This window comes from Mustela nivalis (genome assembly GCF_964662115.1).
Source record: "Mustela nivalis genome assembly, chromosome: 2".
In the NCBI taxonomy this organism is placed as follows: Eukaryota; Metazoa; Chordata; class Mammalia; order Carnivora; family Mustelidae; genus Mustela; species Mustela nivalis.
In genome coordinates this window covers 2,519,034-2,541,842 of record NC_139021.1, presented here as the reverse complement: position 1 = coordinate 2,541,842, position 22,809 = coordinate 2,519,034, and the positions used below count along the sequence as shown (strand labels likewise).

Genomic DNA, 22,809 nt, shown 5'->3' with positions numbered 1-22,809 from the left:
GGGCTGCGGCCTGCTGATGGCCTCCTGAACCTGCCCACATAGCACCCGGCTCGCCCCTCTCTGGCCCGGGGAGGAGCTGGGTTGGGAGCTTTTGGGCGGAGGCGCCCCCTCTCTCCTCCTTCCCCACGGCCTCAGGAAGGACTTCTATCCTCCGGGCCTCAGTTTCCCCCTTGGTCTTCACTGCCTCTGCTCATGCCGCTCCTTGACCGTCCACTGGGACGGCTTCCCCTGGGAACCTCTGAAACTGCTCGGGTCAAGGCCGTGACCCTCAGCAGGGTGTTCTTCCCAGCGACCCAATCCCAGCACCCAGTGCTCCTGTCCCCTGGCTGCGCGGCTCCCCGAGGACCCTCCTGCCAGCTCCGCTCTCCCACTGTGCACGCTCAGGCCCCCACCCCTCCTGCCGGCCAGGGCTAGGCCTATGCACGATGCTTCCGTCTAAGATGGGACTCAGGGCTGGGTGGGGTGTCACCGCCAGCGACATTGGCCAACAGAGGTTGGTCCCCACGCACCAGCAGCCGCTCTGGACTGTTGAGGAACCTCTCTGAGCCTCGGTCTCCCTGCCTGCCTCCCTCTCACATAAGGGCAGAGCCTGCCTCTCCCCCATTTCTAGCGGATTCATGGTGTGGGTGTGGCGAGGAGCTGGGTGCTGGGTCCCTGTCCTGGCCTCTGGGCGTCCTGCACTCACACTCCAAGAAGCCGAAGCTCTGGGAGGGACAGGCCAGGACTGGGACCTGGGGCTGCCTCAGGTGAGCCCAGGGCTGGACCCTTGGTCCTGAGGGGGGACGGGGACACCCAGGCAAGCGGCGCCCTCCGCCCGTAGGCGCCCGGCACCCACTCCCCACGCGCCTCGCTCTCTGCTTGGTCTCTAAATATAGCCTGGAATGAGGGGAAAGGAGAGAAGGTTCTGCTCCTCTGTGGGGACCGTCTGGCCCCAGGCACGCCTGCCCAGGCTGAGGGGGAGGCACAGACCTGGCCTTCAGACTGGCCCCGGGCGGAGAGTGAGCAGAGGAGACCCAGGACCCTGGTTTCAGGCCGGCTCTGCCACGCCCTCACCCTGGGCACCTCGGCCTGATGGGGGAGGCGGGGCTCTGTCCTGAGAGCGTCTGAGGGGGTGGCCCAGCCCTGTCCCCTCCCCTTCCTGGCAGGGTGTCCTGGGCCTGGCTGAGGTGGATTGGACCTCATAGCTGGGGCCAGCTGGCGGGAGCCCTGTGGGCAGAGGCCATGCCCTCATAGTGCCTGCCGTGGGGCCGGGCCCAGGGCCTAGAAGCGGTTGGACTTAGGACCTGTGCACTGCCTGCTTCCCCAGCCCGCTTGGCCTGCCCACATTCAGGGACTTTTCCAGGCAGAACAGAGATGCAGGCTGCTCTCGGGGGGCTCAGGGTCAACTGGGAAGACACACAGCAGTGGGGGGGGGGTGCTGGAGCATAGCTCATCCCAAACCACTTAGAACACCCTGGAACAGCCCTCAGTGTCCTCGCCTGTAAGGTGGGCAAAGTTGGAAGTCACCTCTGGCTGCCCCGAGGCATGCTGGAAGGTGGCACAGGATGCGTCCTGAAGGGATTTGGTGGGTAGGAGCGGGGAGACGGGGCCCAGTGCGCACACAGGTGAGGGTTAGGGAAAGGGGGCCCCTTGGGAGAAGGGTGGTGGGAGGTGGCAGAGGCGCTCTGCGCAGCCCTCGGCCCCCAGGAGTGGGTCCTGGTCCTGGGTGGGAGTGAGCCACTGCTGTGCCGCTGTCCTGCAGGGGCAGCTGGAGGGCCGGGGCACTTATCCCCAGCCCCTGGAGGGCCTCACTCTGCCTGCCTCCTGACTTCCTTCCCTCTTCCTCTTCCTGCCTGTCTCAGAGACAGTGAGGGGTCTCAGAAGGAGGGGCAGGGGTCCATCCATCCTGCCCAGGCCCTCCCAGGCCCCTTGCTGGACTCAGTCTTGCCGTCTATTCGTGGGCACCTCCAGCTCTGAAATGCTGCGAGGCTTGGACATGTCTGCGCCTTCTGGAACGTCTTTACCACCTGGCAGCACCACCAGGCAGGGCGGAGGAGTGATGGTCGTATCCCGGGGGTGGGGGTGAGGCTTGGGCTGAGACCCAGGCCCAGGGTTTCCTGGGGTCAGAGGCGGCTACTGCACAGCCTGGACAGGCTGGCTCAGCCTCTCTTGACCATTTGTGGGAAAAAAAAATCCTTCAGTGGCTTGGTCCTGTTCCATTCCCTGGCCTTGTTCTTGGGCTCTGGCAGCCCTGAGCCCCAGACTACCCCTAGTGATGAGTGAGTTGCCCCAGGCTATAGTGATTGGTCAGCCATGGCCAGCCCTGGGGACTTCAAAGGACAACTCTCTCCTCCCTGGGGCTGTGAGGTCAAGCTGCTGCTGGCTGCTGGGGAAACAGGACCAAGTACAGAGACCAAGTCCTGAGGACGTGGCTCAAGCGCCTGGATCCAGCCCTGCCTGAAGCTGGTATTCTGGGACTTGTCAGTTAAATGAAGCAATTACCTCCATCTTTGGCTTATGTTAATTTGAGCTGAGTTTCCGTCCCTTGTGACTAAAATGACCCTATATACACTCTTATTCACATGCTGTCTCCCTTCCCTTTGGATGCCTTCTCCTTCAGAGAGCCCTCCCTGGTAGATTTGTGGCCTCTTTTGGGTTCTCATAACACTGTGGCTCTGTCATTGTCTGGCCACTTGTCTGGTGTCCCCACTAGTCTGTGAATTTCAACAAAAGAGAGGAGCATAAATCACATTCAGTGCATGTCGAGTGAGTGAGCGAATTCATGAAAGCTTAGCTTGCTCTCCTCTGAGGTTGGGGAGATCACCCCAGGTGAGGCTGCTGCCTTGTGAAGCTGCTCCAAAAATAAAGGAAGTCGTTCTATTTTACAGCCCAAATTGGCTCCCCTGAGCCCAGCCCATAGACCCCAGAGTCTCCACTTGGCATGTCTTTGGCGTGGCCTGCTCTCTCTTGCTCCCTGCCCTTGGGGGGCCCTTGTGGTGGGGAGCAAGTGGAAAGGGACATGAGGACTCCTCCTATTATTGGGAGGGGGCTAATCCACATTTTTAAATGAGGGCACAGGACACAGAGACAGGGAGCTTCAGCAGCTAAACTGGGGTCACCCCGCTGGGCCTTGGGGCTTGTCCTTGGCTGGGCTGATTCTGACCTGCTTTCACATACAGAGAGCACTTGCTGGGCGTTTGGGTTTCGTTCACCTCCACACAGCAGACTGGGAAGCCAGGTGTCCACCTGCCAGGTGAGAACCTGAGGTCTTGGCGGTGGGGGGGCGGCGAGCCCCATACTTAGCAGGGACAGAGTCCAATTTAGACCCAGGACCTGATGCCCCCACCCAGCAGCCCCCCATTCATCCATGGTTCTCCTATAGATCTGAGACCTGTGGGGTGTCTTGGTGGAGAAGATAGATCCCCAGCTGAATGCTGGCAGGGTGATTGGGAGGCAAAGGAAGGTGGGATCAGGGAAGGCTTCCTGGAAGAGGCAGTGGACTCTGCAGGTGTGGAAGCCTGCTCGAACAGCCTAGGAGGCTGAGGCCAGGAGCCACTCTCACAGGGCCTTGAACACGGTGCAAAATGCCTGGCCTGGATCCAACCTGCTGGGAGGCAGGCTCCTGGCCAGAGGTGACCTCCCAGGCTTCCCTCCCAGTCTCTTGCTCCGCTTACGGCCTCAGCTGGCCTTGAAGGAGGGCTTGGACCCAGAGTGCCTGGTGCAGGGGTGCCCGGGGGGCGGGGGCAGGTGGGGGTGCGCGGTGAGGGCAGTGTTTCCTCCCGGCCCCTCCAGGTGGGGACACGCAGAGCCCTGCACATCACAGGCCTTCCAGAGCTTTGCGGAGACCTTCCGGGGAGGCATGTGGGTAAAGGGTAATGCCCGTGGTAGGGGCCGTCCCTGTGAGGGACCCGAGGCCCTGCCTAGGCTGGGGGGGACCTCTCTCCAGACTCACTGCACCTCAGCTGTCTGGTGACACTCGACGCGCCCTCCCGCCCCCGAGCTCTGGCCCAAGCTCTTCCTCCACCACTCGACCTCGCTCCCGCCCGCCCCAACATTCTGCTCACCCTTCCCCAGGAAACACTCCCAGCGGGAGCCTCGGAGGGTGGGGCTGGTGGGGGAGGGGCTGGGGGCAGGACTCCGGCCTGTGCCTCCTGCTGCCACCGGGACACAGGAAGGGTTGACAGCCCCTCTAGGAAGCCTACTCTGTTACCCTGTGGGGTCCAGCCGGTCCCTTGTCATCCCCACCCTGCTCCTGGTCCCAGAGCAGGGAATGAGCATCTTTGCACAGGTCATTTGACTCTGTCCTTTCCAACAAGGGATGGGAGGTTGCTGCTGCCAGCTTGCTGGGTGTTCCCTACAACGTCAGGAGCTGGTACCTGCCCACGGGCCCTGAGAGGGGCCCCCTCTTTGGCAGGGGTGGGCACATCCTAACATCGTGGCTTTTCTCAAAACCGCACCCCCTCCCTGCACGTGCCCTCGCAGCTGTCCAGCTGCCCGGTGGACGCCAATCCTGCAGCCTGTCTGCCTTTGTCCTGCTACGTAGGGTCCCCAGCAGACGGGGAGCCTGGCGTCCACCCTGGGCCAACAGGCAGCAGCATGGAGTCTGGTCTGTGCCAGAGGCCAAGAGGGGCCGCCCGGTCTGTCCCTGACAAGGAGCACAGAGCATCTGCTGTGGGCCGGGCACCTGTAGGACCCTTGAAATCCACAGGGTGCTTTGCAGGTGAGGAAGCAGGAGCCCAGAGAGGAGGGCCACACAGCATGAAGTTGGTGGAACTGGGACTCAAACCGGGTCTAGCGCACTTGGCCTGGGCTGGGGGGGGACAAGGGAGGGTAGGCTGGCATCTCGGGACCTGGGGTGGGTGCACAAGGGCATGGCCAGAGCGGAGAGTACCTGTGCGTGTCCCCAGGCTGCTGCTGGGTGACCGCCCCCCCTCCACGGCCCAGATAGCCATTATTGGGGAACCATCTTCCTGTTTATTTTCACGATTATTCTTGGTTTCACGGCATCCACTTTAGAACGTCGCCTGCTGTTTTTGGCTGGTCTGAGCCTCTCTGCTCTTTCCATCCAGGGACTGCTGGGTCCCTACCGAGGTCCCCAAGAGGGGCCAGACTGTTCCTGGGTCACCTAGCAGGTCCTAGGTGGTGCCACCCAGAATCTGGGTTCCTATCCCCGTCCGCCTCTCTTCCCCCCGGCTCAGGCACAGGGGACGCGGGAGGGTGTGGGCTGAGTGCGGTGCAGAGGGGCCCCTGAGCTGCATGGGCTTGACCCTGCCCACAGTCCGCCCTCTGCACCCTCAGCCTGGAGGACGTGCAGGTTTCTCCGGGAGGGCGGCTGCGGGCATGGCTGGCCCACAGGCGGCTGTGCAGGGGCTCACAGCAGCGGAACCCGCCCCCCAGCTTCTCTCGGGGCAAGCTGTCTGCAGATCCATCCCCGACCCTGTCACCTGCTGAAGGCCCCGTGCACCCTAGTCCCCGGCCCACACAGTCCTCCCTCAGCCCCTGGGCACCCCTCCATGAGGGAGAGCTGTGATCCCACAATCCACAGTTGTCTTCGAGACGACCCCTCCCTGATCCCTGCTGATTCCTTCCAAGATGCCCCTGTTCTGTGCATCTGGCCCGGTTTTGCCCGTGAGGACACTGAGGTACCGGACAGTTAAGTGGTGTGTCCGGGTCCCTCAGCAGGGGCTGGAGGACCCAAGACTTGAGCTCTGCCCCATGGCACCCCTGCCAGTCCCGTGCCCTGGAGAGCTGACTGCGCCCACGGTGCAGACCTGGAACCGGAAGCCAGCAGCTTGGCCTGGGATGCATAGCCCGGAGTCGGGGTCAGAGGCGTGGTTAGGACCCAGTGCTTCTGAGGCATGAGACCTGACCCTGAACCCCCAGTGGTGCAGGTACAGGGGGCACAGAGGTTCCCGGGCAGGTCTGGCCCCGCCTCCTCCCCCCAGTTCACAGCTGTGGCAAGGCTGGGGGAGTCCCCAGAGCAGGAGGGGCCTCCCCGGGCCTCTGGAGGAACAGGTGTTTGAGACAGGAGGAGGGTGGGGCTTCTGTGCTCAGGACCCTTGAGAAGCCTGCGGGCAGGCCTGGCTGAGGGACAGCTGTGGCTTCACTTGCTCTGGGGGCCACTCCCCTGGGCGGGGCAGGGTCTGCGGAGGGAGATCTTCAGACCCCAGTGCACCTCCTCAGAGAAGCCCTCCCAGATTGCCCAGCTCTGGGCACTACCTTCTCTTCACTGGCTTTGTTTTCTGCTGCTCACCCACCCCCTGGCAGCTGGGTAGTTATCTGTTTCCCTATTGGACTGGCAGTCCGTGAGCACCGCAGCTGAACGACCAGATGAGTGATTTTTAGAGTCCACTCTGGCCCCTCTGGGCCTTAGTTTTGTCATCTGTGAAGTGGGCACGTTGAGACCCACAGCCTGGCCGTCGGGTCCCCCGGGAAGAAATGAGACCAGAGTGCAGGTGCTCGGAGAACTCCAGTCCTCCTCCCCACACAGACCAGGGCTCTAGAAGCAGCAGCAGCCCCTCCCCCGCAACCCTACTTTTGCCAAGGCTCAGAGAGGGGCAGTGACTTGCCCATGGCCACACCGTGGGGAAGCTACCCGAGGGGAAGAGGTGGCATCCGGGGCAGCCCTCTGTCTGGGAGTGACCAATCCTGGCAGGAGAGTACGGGGTCCTGCAGGCAGGTCCGGGCCCCGGCCGCGGGGCTGTGAGCCGCCACCACCATCCTACCGTGCCTCCATCCCCAGTCTTGCCCGAGGTTGCACAGCTGCTCCTTGTCTGTCCCGCCAGGCACCCTGGCCACCGGCCAGTTCCCAACCCGCCCGCCCCCCTCGGGACCCTGTTCCTACTGCCCTTCTCCCAGGGTGCTCACCGCCAGCCGGAGCCGGGCGGGGGCAGTGCCAGCTCCGAGGTTCATGCTGGGGCCTGGGAGGGCCAGTTGCCTTGGCCTCAGTTTCCCCCTGGCTGAAAGAGTGGGCAAAGAGCCAGGGCTGGAGCATAGAGCCTCAGCTGTGGGGTGGCACGGTCAGGAGCCTATCCACACGAGTCCCTCAACCCCTGACCCTGCCCCAGCCTGGGGGACAGTGGTGGCCAAGGTCCCAAAGGCAGTCAAGGTGGTCAAGCACCCAATCCCTTCCTTATCCTGGCCTCTGGGGCCACCCTACTGCCTCGATGGGTGGGAAAACAGAGACAGAGCTTTGGGCACCCCGCAGATGGCCAGGGAGAGTGCTAATGAATGAATGAAAGCCAGGGAAGGGGGTGGGAGCAGCACAGGTGGGGCTCGGGTCAGGAAGGATGCTCCCACAAGCCCCTGCATGCCCGCCCTTCCCCTCTCTGCCTAGCCGGGCCAGCTGCGACCACCCGCCCCCTTGCCCTCAGGGTCTCAGTTTTCCCATCTGTACAATGGCTCCCTGCAGGGTGGGACCTCAAAGCCCTTTCAGGCTCTGATCTCTCCCCTCCCTCGGTCTGGGAGCGCTTTCTTGATCCCTCAGCTGCTGTGCTGTGCGCCTGGCTGGGGAGTGAGGATACTCCCGGCACTGTCCAGCTCTGGGAGGCGGGGGACAGCCCTTGGGGGACTCACCGTACCTTCGCCTAGTCCGGTGGCTTGAGACAGAGCCGGCACAGCCTAAGCCTGGAAGACCTCCCGGGGCAGCTCTGTGGGCCACTCAGTCGGGCAGCCCGACCCGCCTTCCTGGGGCCTGACGTCAGGCCCGCGCTGGGGCTCCTTTTGGGCAAAGGCGGAGGGGTGGGGGCGGGGTGGGGGCGGGCTCCTTCCCGGGCTGGCCAGCCCCCTGGAGGAGCCTGATTCCTGGGCCCTGGGGGAGGGAGCCTAGAGGCAGCTGAGTCTGCGGCTCATTCCTGGCCAGACAGAGGAGGAAACTGAGGCACAGAGGGGCGGGGCCAAAGCTACACCACCTAGGTCGGGCGTGGGGGTGGGGGGCGGTGAAGAGAGGGGGCGGGAGGGTGGCCCAGGCCCTGGCTTTCTACCCACCGTGTCATGTCTGGGGGAGGCTGCAGGGCCCCTGAGAGCGTGGCTGTGGGAGGCGGGAACAGCACACGGGGACCCAGTCTTTTGCCAGAGGGACCGATGCACACTGGCTATGACGGCCCGCGGTGGTTCTTTGGGTCCCCAGCTATGACTGGGTTTTCTGTGTTTTGCCTGTCTGAGCCCGGGTGTGTGTGTGTGCCCGTGACCTAGGGCCTGCGTACTTGGGATCTGGGCCTCCGCTGGTGCCTCCTCATGCGCGTCCCTGGGGCACACGCATGCCTGAGTGTGTCTGCAGGCTCAGCACCAGCCCAGGGCCCATCCTGTGAGTACTGGCCGCTCTGTGGGGACGCATGGGGTTGGTGTCCTGGGAGAGATCTGGATGTGCCCGGGGCCGGGGGAAAGGGCCGGGGGTCGTAAATCTTAGTAACCGGCCTGATGGGGGTGGTGGGGCTGGGAGGGACACCCCTCCCCAGACAGACAGCCTGCCTGGGTGGTGGCTCGTGGGCAGCCTGGGCTGGGCAGCCTGGGCCGGTCGGGCTTCTGCCAGGCTGAAGGTTGGCCGAGGGTGGCTGCCGTGGGGGCGGGGCAGGGAGGGCTCAGGGTCAGGACTCCTCTGCCCTCTCTGGGCTCCTGTCCCTGCGTGGCTCCTCACTCCCGCGATGGAATCACCCGGCGCCCTCCACCCAGCACTACTGAGCTGGCCCGTGCTGGGCACTGGGAACAGGGACGTTGCCCGAGACGAGGCCCCTGGCCCCCAAGAGCTCAGTCTGGGGAGGGACAACCAACAACCCACAGCCGGCTGGGGAGGGGCAGCGCAGAAGGTGGGCATCGGCAGCCCGGCGGGGGGAGGGAGGGCAGAGGGAGGGAGCCATCTGGTCTGTGGGCGCTGCCCATCGGCTCCCGGGAGTGGTGAAGTGGGAGGGAACCGAGCCCTTCCGCCCTGTGGGAATAGGCTGGACTCTGAGGGCAGTGGGAGCCATGGAAGATTCGGGGGGCAGGGTGGTCCCTGGAGCAGCTTCCCGGCTCATACAGGTCCGAGCCCACAGGTTACCATTGATTGTCTCCTCCGAATACTGCGCTGTCTGTCTCAGAAGGGGAAACAGAGACCCAGGAACGGGAAGGTGTCTCTGGCCCACTGCGGCCCCAGGCCGGCGCTGGCTCCCGGCCGGCAACGCAGGGCACCCAGGATCTGGCGGAAGGAGTGACGACTCAGTGTTGTTTCCCTGCGGGGCAGCCTGGAGGCGGCCAGGATGTGGGCGGGGGCCCAAGGGCTGAGCCGGGGAGGCTCAGAGTTTATGAGCTGGAGACGGCCGCTGAGTCACGGGCCGCCCGGGCCGCCCGGCACACACAGGCTGGTTCCCAAAGAAATCTTGGGGAGATCCTCTAGGACAAAACAAAGGCTGGCCGACTGCCTGGGGAGCAGGGCGACAGCATGGGGCGGCTTCCAGAGCCCCTCACCCTAGGGAGGCTCCTCTCTGGAGGACCCAGGGGTCTTGGGGTGGTGGGGGAAGGCGCTGGAGCCCACGAGGCTCAGGGTGACCCTCCCCGAGCCCGCAGCACTGATGATTTCACCCTGTCACCTCCACAGGCTGGGTCAGGCCGGGTCAGGCCGGGCTGTCCGTGGCTAGGTCAGGGTGGGGCTGCCCCTCCTGGTGGGGAGCCCTCACTCTTGCCATGGGAGCCATGGAGTTCTCGAGCTCCGTCCCCAGTCCCCAGGACTCACAGTGACACTCGCGATGCACAGCGTGTCCTGTCACTGCTGGAGTCTGACCTTCTGAGGGATTCAGCCACAAAGAGCCACCAAGCCGCTGAGTGGACAGGGGACACTTGGTGACAGCCATGCAGGTCCTGTCACTTGCCTGGTGCCTGCGGCTCCAGACCTCATTCATCCTTCCGAGTGGTCCTTGTCTTGGTGCCACTCGACGATGTAAGCAGAGCTGGGGCTCTGGCCGCGTGGCCTGCAGCCTGCCAGGGTCGGGGACGCAGGTCGGCTCCAGGGAGGACGCTAACTGCTAGCAGCGTACGGGGCGATCCCTGGGGATCACCTGGAGAAGACGGGTGATGGCAGGGGCTGGGAGAGAGGCCTCTCAGGGCCCTCCGAAGGGTCCCACGGCCACATGTCCCTTCTGTGCTCTGGAGCCCCAGGCAGATGCCAGTCCTCCACAGCGAGGGCAGGGTGGCTGGGGTCTTTCTCTTTCTTGGGAAAAGGTGACCCCGAGTGTCCGAGGAGGGTGTGTTGGGAGATTAAGAATGGGAAGCCCTTGGGCAGCCGTGGGCTCAAGCCCGGCTGGACCATTCTCTTACGCTCTCTGGCCCTAGGTATCTCCCCAGAAAGTGGGGACAACGGGGCCCGTGAAAGGCCTGCAGGCCAGGTCCCCTTTGTTTCAGGAAGGGCCTCACCCTGCTGTGCCCCAGGGAGGCTCATCCCCAGCAGGTGCAGGGAAACAGGCCGGGGATGGAGACTCACCGAAAGCCCACAGCTTTAGCCCACAGAGTGGAAGAGCCAGAGACAAGGCCCTCTGGAGGGGAGTGAGGCTCAGGTGGGCAGTTCTCGAAGAGAGTGAGGACGGGGTGGGCTGGGGGACGTTCTGGAAAGGAGGGACCTAGTTCAGGCTGCACAGCTAGAACTCGGCCGCAACCCGCCTCCTGGAGAGGTGTCTGGGCACTTAACAAGGACCGGTGCATAATTATCACTGAGAACTGTCCCAGGGTGACTACTGGGACCACCACCCCTGGTCCCCCCCCCCAGCTCCTTGGACCACTCTCTGGGCCCCATCCGTCATCCACGAGCCCCTTGGACCTCATCTTGTCCCACTTCTCCTTTTTACAGGGGGAGAAATTGAAGTCTAGAGAGGGATAGAGACCCACGCAAAGCCACACAGCGAACGGGTCACTGCAGATGCAGGGGGAGGGGTATGGGCTTGGGCTTCCAGTCGCCCTCAGACTCTTGGGCCCTCAGGCCACCCAAGAGACCAGGCCAGGGTTGTTCGACCTCCCATTAAACCCGGTGTCTGGGACCATGAGAACAGCCTTCTTCGTGAGTTCAGTGAGACTGTGGCCCTGGTTCTCGGTGGGACACAGGGTGGGTGTGTGGTGCCGGCAGGGCTCCTGAGGCCCCGCGGAACAAAGGGAAGGATCCCTTGAGGAACTGCAAGGAAGTACAGAGGTGCTGGGCTCATCTGTGAGAAGGCTGAGGTGGAGCCCCGGGTCTCAGAGGGGTGGGTGCAATCCAGGAGGACTTGCTGGGGGAGTCACCCAGCCCCTACTGGGCACGTACACGGCAGCCTGCCCTGCTCCAGCCCCCTCGCATGCACGGACACGCATGCGTGACACACAGACGTGCACGCACGCCCTGTCTAGCCTTTTGGTTAACGACCAGTCCCCTTGGGAGCACGTGCCGGCCCGCCCGGGCACCCAGCCCGACCCTGGTCTTGGGTGGAGGAGAAGAAGAGATGTCTCGGGCGGCATCGAGTCTTTCCTGGGCCCGACCTCCCAACCCAGCCTGCCCGAGGGGCAGGAGCTCCTCGTTGGCCCCGCAGTCCCTCCCAGGATTCACCCCGGGCTCTGCCGGACTTGAGGACGAAGTCCACTGAGTTGGCCTTACCTTGTAGGCGAGCGAACCAAGGGCAGGAGTGGGCTCTGCTTCCCAAGCTCAGATGCAGCTGCAGCGCCCTCTGAGCCTCCCCATAGCCTGGACAGGTGCTCCTCCTCCCCCCGCCCAGGACCTACCCCCTTACCTGTCACCAGCCCTGGGCCACAGAGCCCATCCAGGACCCGCTGGGAGAATGGCCGGTTCCCCCTGGGGCAGGGAGGACAATGGAGCTAGGATGCTGGTTTGGGGGTGCCCCACTCCAGTCCCTCTACACCGCCTCCCCTGCGTTCTCCCAGTGCTCCCGAGGACTCGGGATGGGGACTGGGAGGTCTGGTGCTGGTTGCACTGCCTTGAGGGCTTCTATACCCTGGGGTCAAGGAGGAGGCAGAACTTTTCAGTGTGTCTGGGGCAGGGGCTGTTGGATGATGTGGGCTCCAGGGAGAGGTGAAAGGAGGCCTGACCCCCTGGGCTTTCCCCACAGCCTCCTGAGATCTGGGGACACGGTGGGAGGTTCTGGAAGGCGGCGCTGCTAGGCAGCACAGTGGCAGTCGTGACCCAGCTCCGTGGAGCCCCCGCTGGGCATGACCTGCGGTCTGGAAACAGTGGTCCAGGGGTCGGTCGCTCAGCAGCGGACCCATTTATGGAGCGGCCGTCATGTGCCGGGCGCATGCTGTCCCAAAGCATTTCCGGTGTCCACCAAACAGCCCTCGGTGGGGAGCACCCTTGTCCCATCCTGGCTGGCCAGAGAGGAACCGTGAAGTCCCCTGCCCAAGGTGACAAGCTAGGAGGGGCTGGGGCTGGGTAGGGCCGGCAGAGCCTTCGCTCAGAAGCTTCGGGAGCCCACCCCAGGCCCGGGAAAGAAGGCACTACCCCAGCGCAGACGGTGCTGGGTCTGAGGGGGCTTGTAGGTCCACGCCCCTTTCCTCGGGCAGCTGGATTCCCCGGGTTCTGGAGGCCCAGGGCCAGGGTTCCCATTCCCCCGGGGCCGGGCGGGGCTGTGGCTCCCTCAGCGGAGCCACACGGGTCAGCCCAGGCCAGGAGCCGGCCGTGGCCCCCGCAGGGCCTCAGGACCTGCTTTCTATTCCAGCTCTTCCTGGCCTCTGACGGCCCCGTGGGACCGGAACTGCCGCGTCTGTGTATGTCTGCGTGGTCAGCCGGTCTCTGTGGGGCGGCCCTGGGCGTGCAGGCTCTATGGACCCGAGCTGCCTCGCTGGTGCAACTGTGGGAGCAGGAACCGCGAGGGGGTGGTGTCCGTGCAGGGGCGCTGCAGCTGCTGTGGTTCTCAGACAGCTCTGTCCACCTTCCCCCCTGTAAGGTAGTGAGCTCCCCGTCACTGTAAGTGGCCAGAACAGAGCCCGGATGGTCACGGCCCAGAGCTGCCGCATGGACATCGGCCCTGGGGGGCAGGAGGACTCGTGAACTCTGAGGTGTGGGACACGGAGTCCCCAGGCTCTCAATGTCACTGATTCTAAGATTCTGTGACTCCACACTTCTAAGTTGTCATCACTTCTAAGAGCCTCGGGTTACCAGCTCCACTGGCACCTGCAGACAGAAAGTCAGACCCTGGGCCATTTCCTTACCCCCTGGCGAGGCCAAGTCCCTTCTGACCTCCACACTTTGACCCCAACTCTTCTCCACTTGAGAATGCTTTCCCACTTCTTTCTAGATCCAAGTCCACCCACAAGGCCGCGTCCTCCCCGAGCCCCGCCTACTACCTTCTCTCGGCCAGTGTCCCGAGGGCACTACGGGCCTGCCTCACTTGCCCAGTCGGATTCTAACTGATTGTTCAACTCCTCCCAGGCAGGGCCCGGATTTTACTTGTTTCTCCCTCCGCGACGCTCAGCACTTGTGCGGGTCTACAGGAGGAGCTCAATAGATCCAGCTGGGCACTCGTTTAGAAGATGTGGGAAGAAGGGCGGGGCTTCAGGCTACCAGGGCCCCATCGCAGGCACCGGGCTCCTCTTGCTTTTTACAGAATTCCCCAGAAAGCTCCCTGGGAGATATATACCTCTCTTATGAGCGGGAAGTTCTTCCTAGTATCTAGCCACATCCTCTCCTGCTGCAGCTTTGTCTTCTCTCTCTGTTGCTCTCCTGTCCTCCCTTCTGAAGGGCCAGGCAGCCCCCTCTTGGTGGTTGAAGGGCACAGAGCAGGGTGGGATGTCCAGTCATCCAGCCGGCGGAACAAAGTCTCAGAGAGGGCAGGGACCACCCAGCTCGCGGGAGGCGGAGCCAGGATCTGAACCAGGCACTGGGGACGAGTGAGTCCCTATGTCTCTGCATAAAGCCCCTCCTGCAGCTGATGAGGCATGGGGAGGTGGGGAGAGGTGACAGGAGCCTGGGCGGACCCCTGTCCGGTCCACTCTGCCCACTGCCCTGAGGGGCGGGCAGCTGGTGGGAATGGGCAGCGATGCTATTTCTGTTGGCCGGGACGGTGGCTTTCCAGAAAACTGGTGCCAGTTCTCTGGGTTGGCGGGCGTGGAGTGTCAGGGAGCGGGCGGGCACCGCCCAGCGGGGCAGCCTGGGCTGAGGTGCAGGCCGGATCCCATCCCGTCTTCACACCCCCGCCCCCCGCCCTGGGATGCTGAAGCCCACGCTCCTCTGAGATGGGAGAGGGAGCGGGGTCTGACAGGAAGCCTTCCCTCACACCCGCGGCCCGGGGCCGGCCGACGCTCTTTGGAATCTCTAGGATGACTTCTCGCGGTGGGATGGTCGATGTGTTTGACGGGGGAGTGCGGGGTGGGGTGGGGGCCCGCTCAGCCCCGTGGGGATGTTTGACAGTATTTATTGTCTTTGAAAAATCAACCAGAAATGCACGAGCCCCGAGAGGTTCACGGAAGCGGCTGTGGGTCTGGCTGTGTCCTGCATTTTATAGAGAAGTGAGCTGCATTTGGGGGGGGGTCCGTGCTGGGGGTGGGGATGCCTGCTCCCCACAGGGCCAGGATCTGCAGCCTTGCTGATGGGGTGCAGGGTGGGGTCATTCACTACTAAGGAAGTACCGGCCCCCCCCAAATCATCCTGTTCTGTTGGCCTGTTGCCCCAGAGGCCTCCTGGGGAGGTTGGCCATCGGCCCCTGCCAGGCGTCACCCTCTGTCAATGGTAGGGACAGGCCCTCTCCACACCCTGGCCCCAGGTCACTTCCCACAAGAGACTGTGCACTCTCCCATGTGGCCCCTCCAGGGCCCTGGTCGGGTCCTCAGAAGCTTTGGTAAGAGGGCGCCAGGGCCAGACTCAGTGTTCAAGACCCGAACTCAGGTCCCAGTTTGGCACTGGACCTGCCGTGGCAGCGAGGGGCAGCGAGGGGCAGGGCTTCCTGCCCCAGGACCTCAGCTTGCTCACCTGGCGTAGGGAATGATGTCCCTCAGCCCTGCCAAACTCGAGGGTCCCCGTGTGGGGGGGGTCAGGTGTGGGGCAGGGGCAGGGCTCCGTGTGTGACTCGGGTCAAGGCTCAGTGATGACCAAGGCCTGTGTGACCAGGATGGGACTCAATGTGTGATCAGGGTTTAGCATGTAGCCAGGATCAAGGCTCAGTGTGTGACTAGGGCTCATTCTCAGGGGGAGTCAGCGGTCAGGGCCCCCAGTCTGGGCACGTATCACCTGCGCATCTGACCCGGGCGCCTCTTTAGAGAGGATCTCACGCATCACAACAGGCCCCATGACCTCCTGTGCCTTGCCCTGCCTCTGCCCCAGGGAGGCTTCTCTTTCTGTGGGGAACAGGGAGGTGCCAGACGTCCTACCTGAGGCCCTTCCCAAGCTGTCCTGCTGTCCTCTTTCTTCCCATGATGCTGCTGGCACCTGGGACCGGCCGGCCGGAGGCCAGAGGCCAGGCCCGGAAGGTGTTCAGGGGAGCAGGAGGGCTGGACAGGGTTGAAGCCTGAGGCAGAGTGAGAGACAGGGTGGGGAGGGCTGTCGGGAGGGCTGTCCCTGGTCATGGTGCCTTTTCAGGGCCAGCAACCTGGTTCCCTTCCCCACCTGACCAACTGGGGCCAGTCAGTGGGCCAACAAGGGTGAGGCTGCCGGTGAGGACTGGGGCTCCGGCCCTCCCCTGTCCGCTCTCTGGAAACGAGCCTCGCATCCTGTCGCCGCCCTCCGTCCCCTTCCCTGGGGGCGGGGGGTGGGCCCAGGAGCCTTGGATCTGGCTGGGAGATCGGTCAGCGGATGTGTGGACACCGGTGGGCGTGGTGGTGATGGGGACAGCGGGCCCGGCGATCGGGAGGGCGGGTCCGGCACAGCTCCCTCGGCTGGCCCCTGTGAGCTCCACCGTGCCGGGACCGCTAACAAGGAGGAACCCTTGTGCTGCCCATGGGGGGTGGGGTGGGGTGGGGGGAGCCCCAGAGGGTGCCTGGAAGGAGCGTGGGGGAGTGACGGTCACTCCCAGCAGGGCTGGGCCCTGGCCTGATTCAGGAATAGCCCTTCTGTGCTGACTAAGGAGGCCCCAGAAGACAGGCCCTTGGAGACCCCACACCAGGACTAGGGTACTGCAACGGACCCCCACCCCATCCCCCAGGGGCAGCGGCCCTACAGCCCCCAAGTTCAGACATCAGAGTGTTTTGTCCAAAGGGACCGCCATGCTGTCCCACAGAGTTGGGACGTCAGAGCCCAGACGGGCTGACCGCTGCTCCCACTCCCTGGGCCCTCCTCCTTCTGGGGCCAATTTCTGTTTCTAGCCTGGTCCCCGGGTGGCTGGAGAGACTGCGGTGGGGCCTCAGACGAGGCGAGGGGGACATTTCAGGAAGACAGATTCCGATCCAAATCCCGGCCCTGCTGCGTCCTTTCCGCTGTGAGTCATTTAGCATCTCCGTGCCTCAGTTTCCCCTCAACTGTATGATGAGGACGGTAATACCTGGTGCCGCAGTGAGGAGCGAGTGAGAAAGCAGACGTGTTTTGGGGTCCACCTCATGGCCGTGTGGGCCTGAATGCTTGGGTGTGTATCAGAACCCCCGGGAAGCTTCCATCCGATGCTTATGCCTCGATCCTGGAGAGGCAGATTCAAGTGGTCTGGGCAAAAGCTTGGCAACCAGCATTTAAACCAAAACCTCCCCGGTGGTTCTGTAGCCAAGGAGCGACTGCCACTGGGCTGACCTCGGTTCCTGCCAGGGCACTGGGATGCTGGTCAGCGTGGACACGGGGGTGTCGGCCTCTTAGGTCCCTGCTTGCAACGTCGAACCCGGCTAACACTTAGTTAGTCCTAGGTGGGCATCACCTCTTTGCCTCCCCCTCTCCCCACCCCCCTCCCCCCTCCATCCTTCGTCCCTCCAATCCCTTCAAAACAAATGGACTTTACTATGTCCTGGGCCCTGTAGATAATTCTTTTTCCCCTCTGTAAATCAAATCCTGTTTAAATCCTGCTTGGGTCCTTGCAGCCCGAGCCTCCGCCGTGGTCTGCACCTCGTCTCCGGCAAGCGGCTTTGTTTAGGGCGGCTGACACTCCTGCTAACTCCATGTGTTTACAGTGTCCGCGGAAACTCCAGGTGTGGGAGGAAGGCCTCTGAGTTTATTCTGACCAGAGAGAGGGTGGGGACCATGGGGGGATTTCAGGGCACCCTCCTGCACAGGGGTCTCAGGCTGCACTGTCCCCAGCCCTGTCACTGTCCGCTTTTCACAGGTGAGTCCCCAGATTATTTCCCCGGAGGCTCAGAGGGGACCCTGCAGACCAGAGACAGACCTGAAACGTGGCCCCAGGATTCCAAGTTCCCACCCCTCCCAGAGGAGGAACCCAGGAAGGCTTCTCGGAGGAGGTGACATCTGAACTGGTTGATGTGAAGACTGGGGAGGAGGAAACGGGTAGGTGGTGGAGGGAAAGGTATCAGCAGCAGGGGGAAGCCTGGGCAGTGCTGTTCAAGCAGGGGTGTGGCCAGAGGGCAGCCAGCATCAGGGAAGCCGGAGGTCCTGGCTGAGAATTCTGGCTCTGCCTCTTCCCTGCTGTGTGGCCGTGGGCACGTCACCTGACTTCTCTGGGTCAGTCCCCTCACCTGCAGAGTGAGGGGTTCTCAGGGTCATTGTGAAGAGGGAATCACCTGGGAGCACAGGTAGGAGTCGTGCTCTAGAGTTTGGACCCCTCCCCCCGCCCCCGCTGCAGGCATAGAGAGCCGTGGCAGGTGACCCGACGGGGTCACAGGCGGACACCAAGGCCCTTGCCCCTTTTCCAGAGAGCGCTGGGTTCTGAGCTCCTAAGGCTTTTTCTGCATGGCTGGGTTGGGGGTCTACACCGCCACTCTCTGACCAGTCAGAGGCCCCTCCGCACCCCCAGCCAACGTGGGTTCAGGGTGGGCAAGTCTAGCCTGATTTAGGCCAAGGAGATGCTGCCAGAGGCAGCTCTCCCGTCCCTGCGTAACCACGTAGCCTTTTTGTGACCACGAGGGAAACCACAGAGGACGAGGAGAAAGCATGTCCGAGAAACACAGCCAGAGCCCGGGGGCCTGTGCCTGGAGCTCACCCTGCCTTTGTGCTTCCCGACACATGAGATCAGAACTTCCCTCCCAGGAAGCCAGCCGGCTCCTGGTTTCTTTCCCTTGTTCCTGGAAGTGCCCCTTCCCCCTAGGTGTCCTACAGAGCTCCAATCCAGGTGTCCCTGGAGCTTGAATCCAGCCATGCTGGTCCCTTCTTGAGGCCCCTAGGGGCTGCCAGCCCTCTACAGGGCAGCCTGCGCTTCCTGGCGGTCCGCTGGCCCCACGGGTGGGGGTCTTGCACTGCAGCCTCGGTCCACCCACGCTGGCTCTGAACACACGGGGACCCATCTGCGTGGGGGGCCTTGCTGCGCTGTCTTGCCCACGGCCTCCCTGAGGCTCACCTGTGCTGTGTGCAGGGGGGGGAGCGCTCGGGACGGCCTGGGGCGCCTGCTTCGTCCCAAGGGCTGACGTCTGGGGTGCGGTCATGCTGAGTGTCGGGGTGCAGGATGGTGACCCTGAGCCTGGGAGGGAGGAGCCACACAGAGCGGCACCTGCCAGGGGCTCCCACGCCCTCTGCCTCCCCTTGCCCTGTTTTTGTTCAGGAGACACTGAGGGGCATGAAATGACCCATTTCACAGGGCACGGCCTGGCAGAGCCACCAGCTTACAAAATCCCAGAGCATGTCCATCACCCAGAACGACCCCTGAGGCTGGGCCAGCACTCATCCGCTCTCTGGGTCCGTGAGGTCGCCTGTTGTGCACGTTGCACGGGATTCTGTCCTGCGAGCACGGTCCTTCGTGTCTGACCTCTCACGCTCAGCACCCTGCTTCCAGGCTGGTCCCTGCCCGCCGCGTCCGAGCCAAGGGGCTTCTGCTCTGGAGGGACACGTGGCCTTTGCAGCTCCTTCCCTCAGGGACCCCCCCCAGGGGGCTTCCGCACCACCGCCCCCGGTGCTCGCGTGGGCACGTTTGGTTGGCGTCCTGCTTCCAGGTTTGGGGACATGGCTACACCTGGGCGCCTCCCCCCTGGCTCTGTCACCCACGGTCCCCGTCATCTGTGGTGGTGGGTGGTGGCCTCACTTCCTCTGGCTGCCCAGGCAGGTCCTCCGCTCACATCCACACCGGTATGGAGGGCAGGCCAGAGAGAGGGGGAGAGAGAGAGAGAGAGCACGAGCCCGCCCCCCCGCCCCTGCCATCCTTCCCTTTGGTATTAGGAATCGGGCTTGTCTCTTCCTGGGCCTGATGGGAAGGACCCCCCACCCCACTCCATGCACGCTTGAGGCCCTGCAGAGCTCTGACCCCGTACCTGCTGGGTTTCTTCCTGCATGCTGGTACCAATGAGAAAGTTTAATTGAAGGGGATTCTGTACTCTGATGGGGGGTTCTGTACTCTGATGGGGGGGCTCTTGTACACAGTTGTTTCTGCCATGCATCTTCCCCCACAGAACTGGGGGTGTATGCAATGAAGCTGTCAGAGGCTGAGCCATGTCTTGCACGGAGGGACCAGACACGCTTACCCTCAGTTGTGCCCACCGAGCTCCCGGCTCCTCCTGTCATGGTCTCCTTCCTGACCCTGCGAGGGGACCGGCACAAGCCTGGACTTAGCAGGTGCTCAGCTGTACAATGCTGTGTTTGGGCAGAGGCAGGGTGGGACTGGGCATGGCCGGGTCCCTCTTCCCTGTAAACCCATCCTGAAGAAAATCCCCAAGAGCAGTTTCAATGCTTCAGTGCCCAGGACAGTAGGCTGGCCTCCTCTCCAGCGGGGGCATCTCTCCACTGTTGAAGCTGGAGGGGCGCCCAGCAGGAGTTGCTTCCCTCCAAGAACAAGATGCTCACCACCTCACCAAGAGTAGGGTCCACTCTTGACAGTTTTTCTCTAAGTCCTAGGCAACTGTGGGAGTCCCCCACCCTCGCCTCCCATCCTGAACTCGCCTGGTTCTTCACTACCTTGGGCCACTGCCCTATCTTTGTTCCCCCTCTCTCATGGGGTGCTCCCTGAATGTGTCTTCAGCATGCTGGTGCTGGGTACTCAGTAACTACCAGCCGCAACCCCAGACCCCCAGCTAATAAGCCATGGCCTGCGCCCTTGGAGGACACCCTGTGCACGCAGAGTGAAGGCTGTGCATGTCCGCATGGCGTCCGAGGCCCTCTGCCACCGGGACGCAATGACTCGCCGCATGCCCCGATCCTGGTGGTGCCTACGTGGTCCCGATGTGCCTTGCATTTCTGCCTTTCTACCTTCCTCCTTAGGCACCATTCCCCTGTCTGGGCGGCCCTGCCCGCCTTGGGGGCCTGCAGCATCCCGCAAGCCCCCACGCTAGTGTCGCCCGGACCCCGAGTGTCTGTCTGCCTGGAGGGTGGGGCCCGTGGCTTACCCACAGAGCCTGCAGACAGGGAGGGGGAGATTAGGGCCACTTGGGTGTGTGCCCTGGGGGTGGTGGGGTGGTGGGGATGGTGTGTGCCCTGGGGGTGGTGGGCACTCTTCCAGGCCAGGGAACCATACCCGATGTCCATGTGGGCTCTCCTGGTAAGTGGTGGGGCAGCATGCAAACTCATGAGCTCGGGTTTGCTGTTGAATATTTGGACACTCCTGTGACGGGGAACTCACTACTTCATTAGGCCACATCCGCAGCCGTGGCAGCTTCCTGGGAATGCGGGCTTGGCCTTGCTGCAAAGTCTGCTGCGCGGGGTAGAGGGTCAGCAACCCAAGGCGGTGTGAGGTGCTGGGTGTGACGAGTCGTGGGGTTCCCCTCTGCCACGGGGCCTCGGGAGCTGGGGCTCTGGCAAACCATGCTGCCCTCTGGTGGCCGCCACCCGCCGCAGCTCCGGGGGTCTCTGCATCTCCCCGGGGGGTCGGGGGGTGCGGCCCTCTCCTCGGGTCCCTGAGTGGCTGCCGCTGGGCATGCAGGCGACCTGGGCGGTGAGTGGACCCCAGGCCCTGTGGAGAAGACAGACACACACACACACAAATTGGGAGGATGGTGTCTTCTAGCTTGGGCAGGCCTGGCGGTGGCCTCCACAGTCCCTGGGCTCGTGCGGGCCCTGTCCCATGGGTGGGGGTGGTTAGGGACCCCCAGTTCCATCCAGGTTCCCCGGCCTGGACCCACTGTTGCCAGGAAGTGATAACGACCCTCCAGGTTTCACACCGGCGCTGCTCGCTCTTCCCACAGATACCACCAGAGGGCGTGCGTGAGGCGTGCTGGATCCCAGAGATACCACCATCAGTCCTGTTGCCCTGGGGGGCATCGGGATCGCGGGCACTCTGGGTGTCTGGGCCCGCTCACTGGTGGCAGCCCTCGCCGAGGGGGTCCTCCAGCCTCTGACGATCTCTGCTGCACCATCCTGGGTGGAGGACGTGCGTGTGCAGTCTGGGATATGGGCACGGCCCGGAGTTCCCAGGGGCTGTAGGTACGGAACTGGAAGTCACCAGGTGCAGGTTCAGATGGGCCCAGGCTCGCAGGGTTGGGTGGGGGACACACCTGGCTGTGGCTGTCGTCGGGAGGCCTTTGCACACACACTGGAGCACTCCTCTGGACTCAATGGGCAGACGTCTGCTTGGTGTGCAGAACCTCCTTGAAATTCTGACGCCCAGGACACACCCTTCCTGATTCCCAGACCTGGTGGGTGCTCCCGGGTGCTTCCGGCTGCTGTCCCAGGGCCTGAGCTCCTCCTGCCTTTCCTGCCTGCTCAGCGGCCCTGCCCTTCCTGCACTGACTTGGGGCTGGCCTGTGCGACCAACGGGAGATGGGCACGTGTGACCCTAGAGGCTCGATGATAAACGAGAAACCTTGCTCCCCGGGATCGCTCAACCTGGAGGGGAGGGGCCGGGGCCACCTGAGACCCCAGGGATGCCCAGCTACTAGGAGCTCCTGACACCCCCACCTGCCCCCGAGAAAGGCCCGGTGGCGACTGGTGGGGCGGACTGCCGGTCCGAGCCGAGCTGACTTGCCTCGCAGCCTAGTTAACCAGCGCCCAAAGAAAATCTGTCGTCACGTAAGTAACATGAGTGTTACCGGAAATCGGGAACGAGAGAAACAAGCACAGCTCTCACTGCTCCCTGGCCCACAAGCCTGTGCTCCCCAAGTCTGGCTTCCTCTTCCTGTTCAGCTCATGGCGGCTCCCTCGTATGCCCTGGTGGCAGTCTGCAGTGGGGCCTTGGGGTGCAGGATGTGTATTTGGGGTGATGCCCAGGGCCTTCTGAGAAGTGTTCAGGTGCCGCTTTGAAGACTTGTCGCAGACCGGAGGCTGGGGTGTGTGCCCACTGGCGAGGCCTGTCCCGAGGTGCTAACGCCTTCAAGGCTCGGTGCCTGCCGGGGGGTCAGGTGCTGTCGGGGTGCGCTCAGAATGGGCCCCTGGGGCTGAAACGGCAGTGGCAGAGGGTGTGGCGCGGCCACCCGAGGCCCTTCGTTCCCGAGGCCCTTCTCTTGCTCCACGCCTATACCTCGTACCTGCATAGAACTTCCGCTTTTCCCTGCCTCGACTTTGAACCACGCGCTCTTTGAGGATGGCCCTCAAAGGACAGTCCTAAGAACGTTTACTGAGCACCTGCTCAGGACCGGACAGAGCTAACCTGGCACTAACCAGGCCGGTCGTCTCCTCTGAGGTGGGAGCGATCGCTGTCGCCCCACTCTCTGGATAAGGAAACCGAGGCTAGGAGAGGTTAAGCAACAGAGCCCGCCGGGGGAGGCTCACACGCGGAGGCCAGTGTCCGCGGAGCACCTGCGGCCCACATGGCTGGCGCTCGTCCCCTCCTTGTGGCCCTGCTGCTTCTGGGGCCAAGGCTGCTGGGCGGGAGGCTGCTTTCTGGAAATCCACTTAGCACTGACCTCATCTTTGTCCTCCTCCGAGCTAATCTGCTAATCCTGCACCCC

General features: G+C 63.4%; 1 long non-coding RNA gene across 1 annotated transcript; it reads left to right on the top strand.

Moving 5' to 3' along the window:
• Positions 1 to 8,181: 8,181 nt before the first annotated feature.
• LOC309859672 lies at positions 8,182 to 21,340 on the top strand. Its single transcript, XR_014308792.1, has 5 exons — positions 8,182 to 8,284; positions 17,157 to 17,335; positions 18,579 to 18,676; positions 19,384 to 19,546; positions 21,109 to 21,340. It is a non-coding gene; the product is annotated as an uncharacterized lncRNA (long non-coding RNA).
• Positions 21,341 to 22,809: the final 1,469 nt, after the last annotated feature.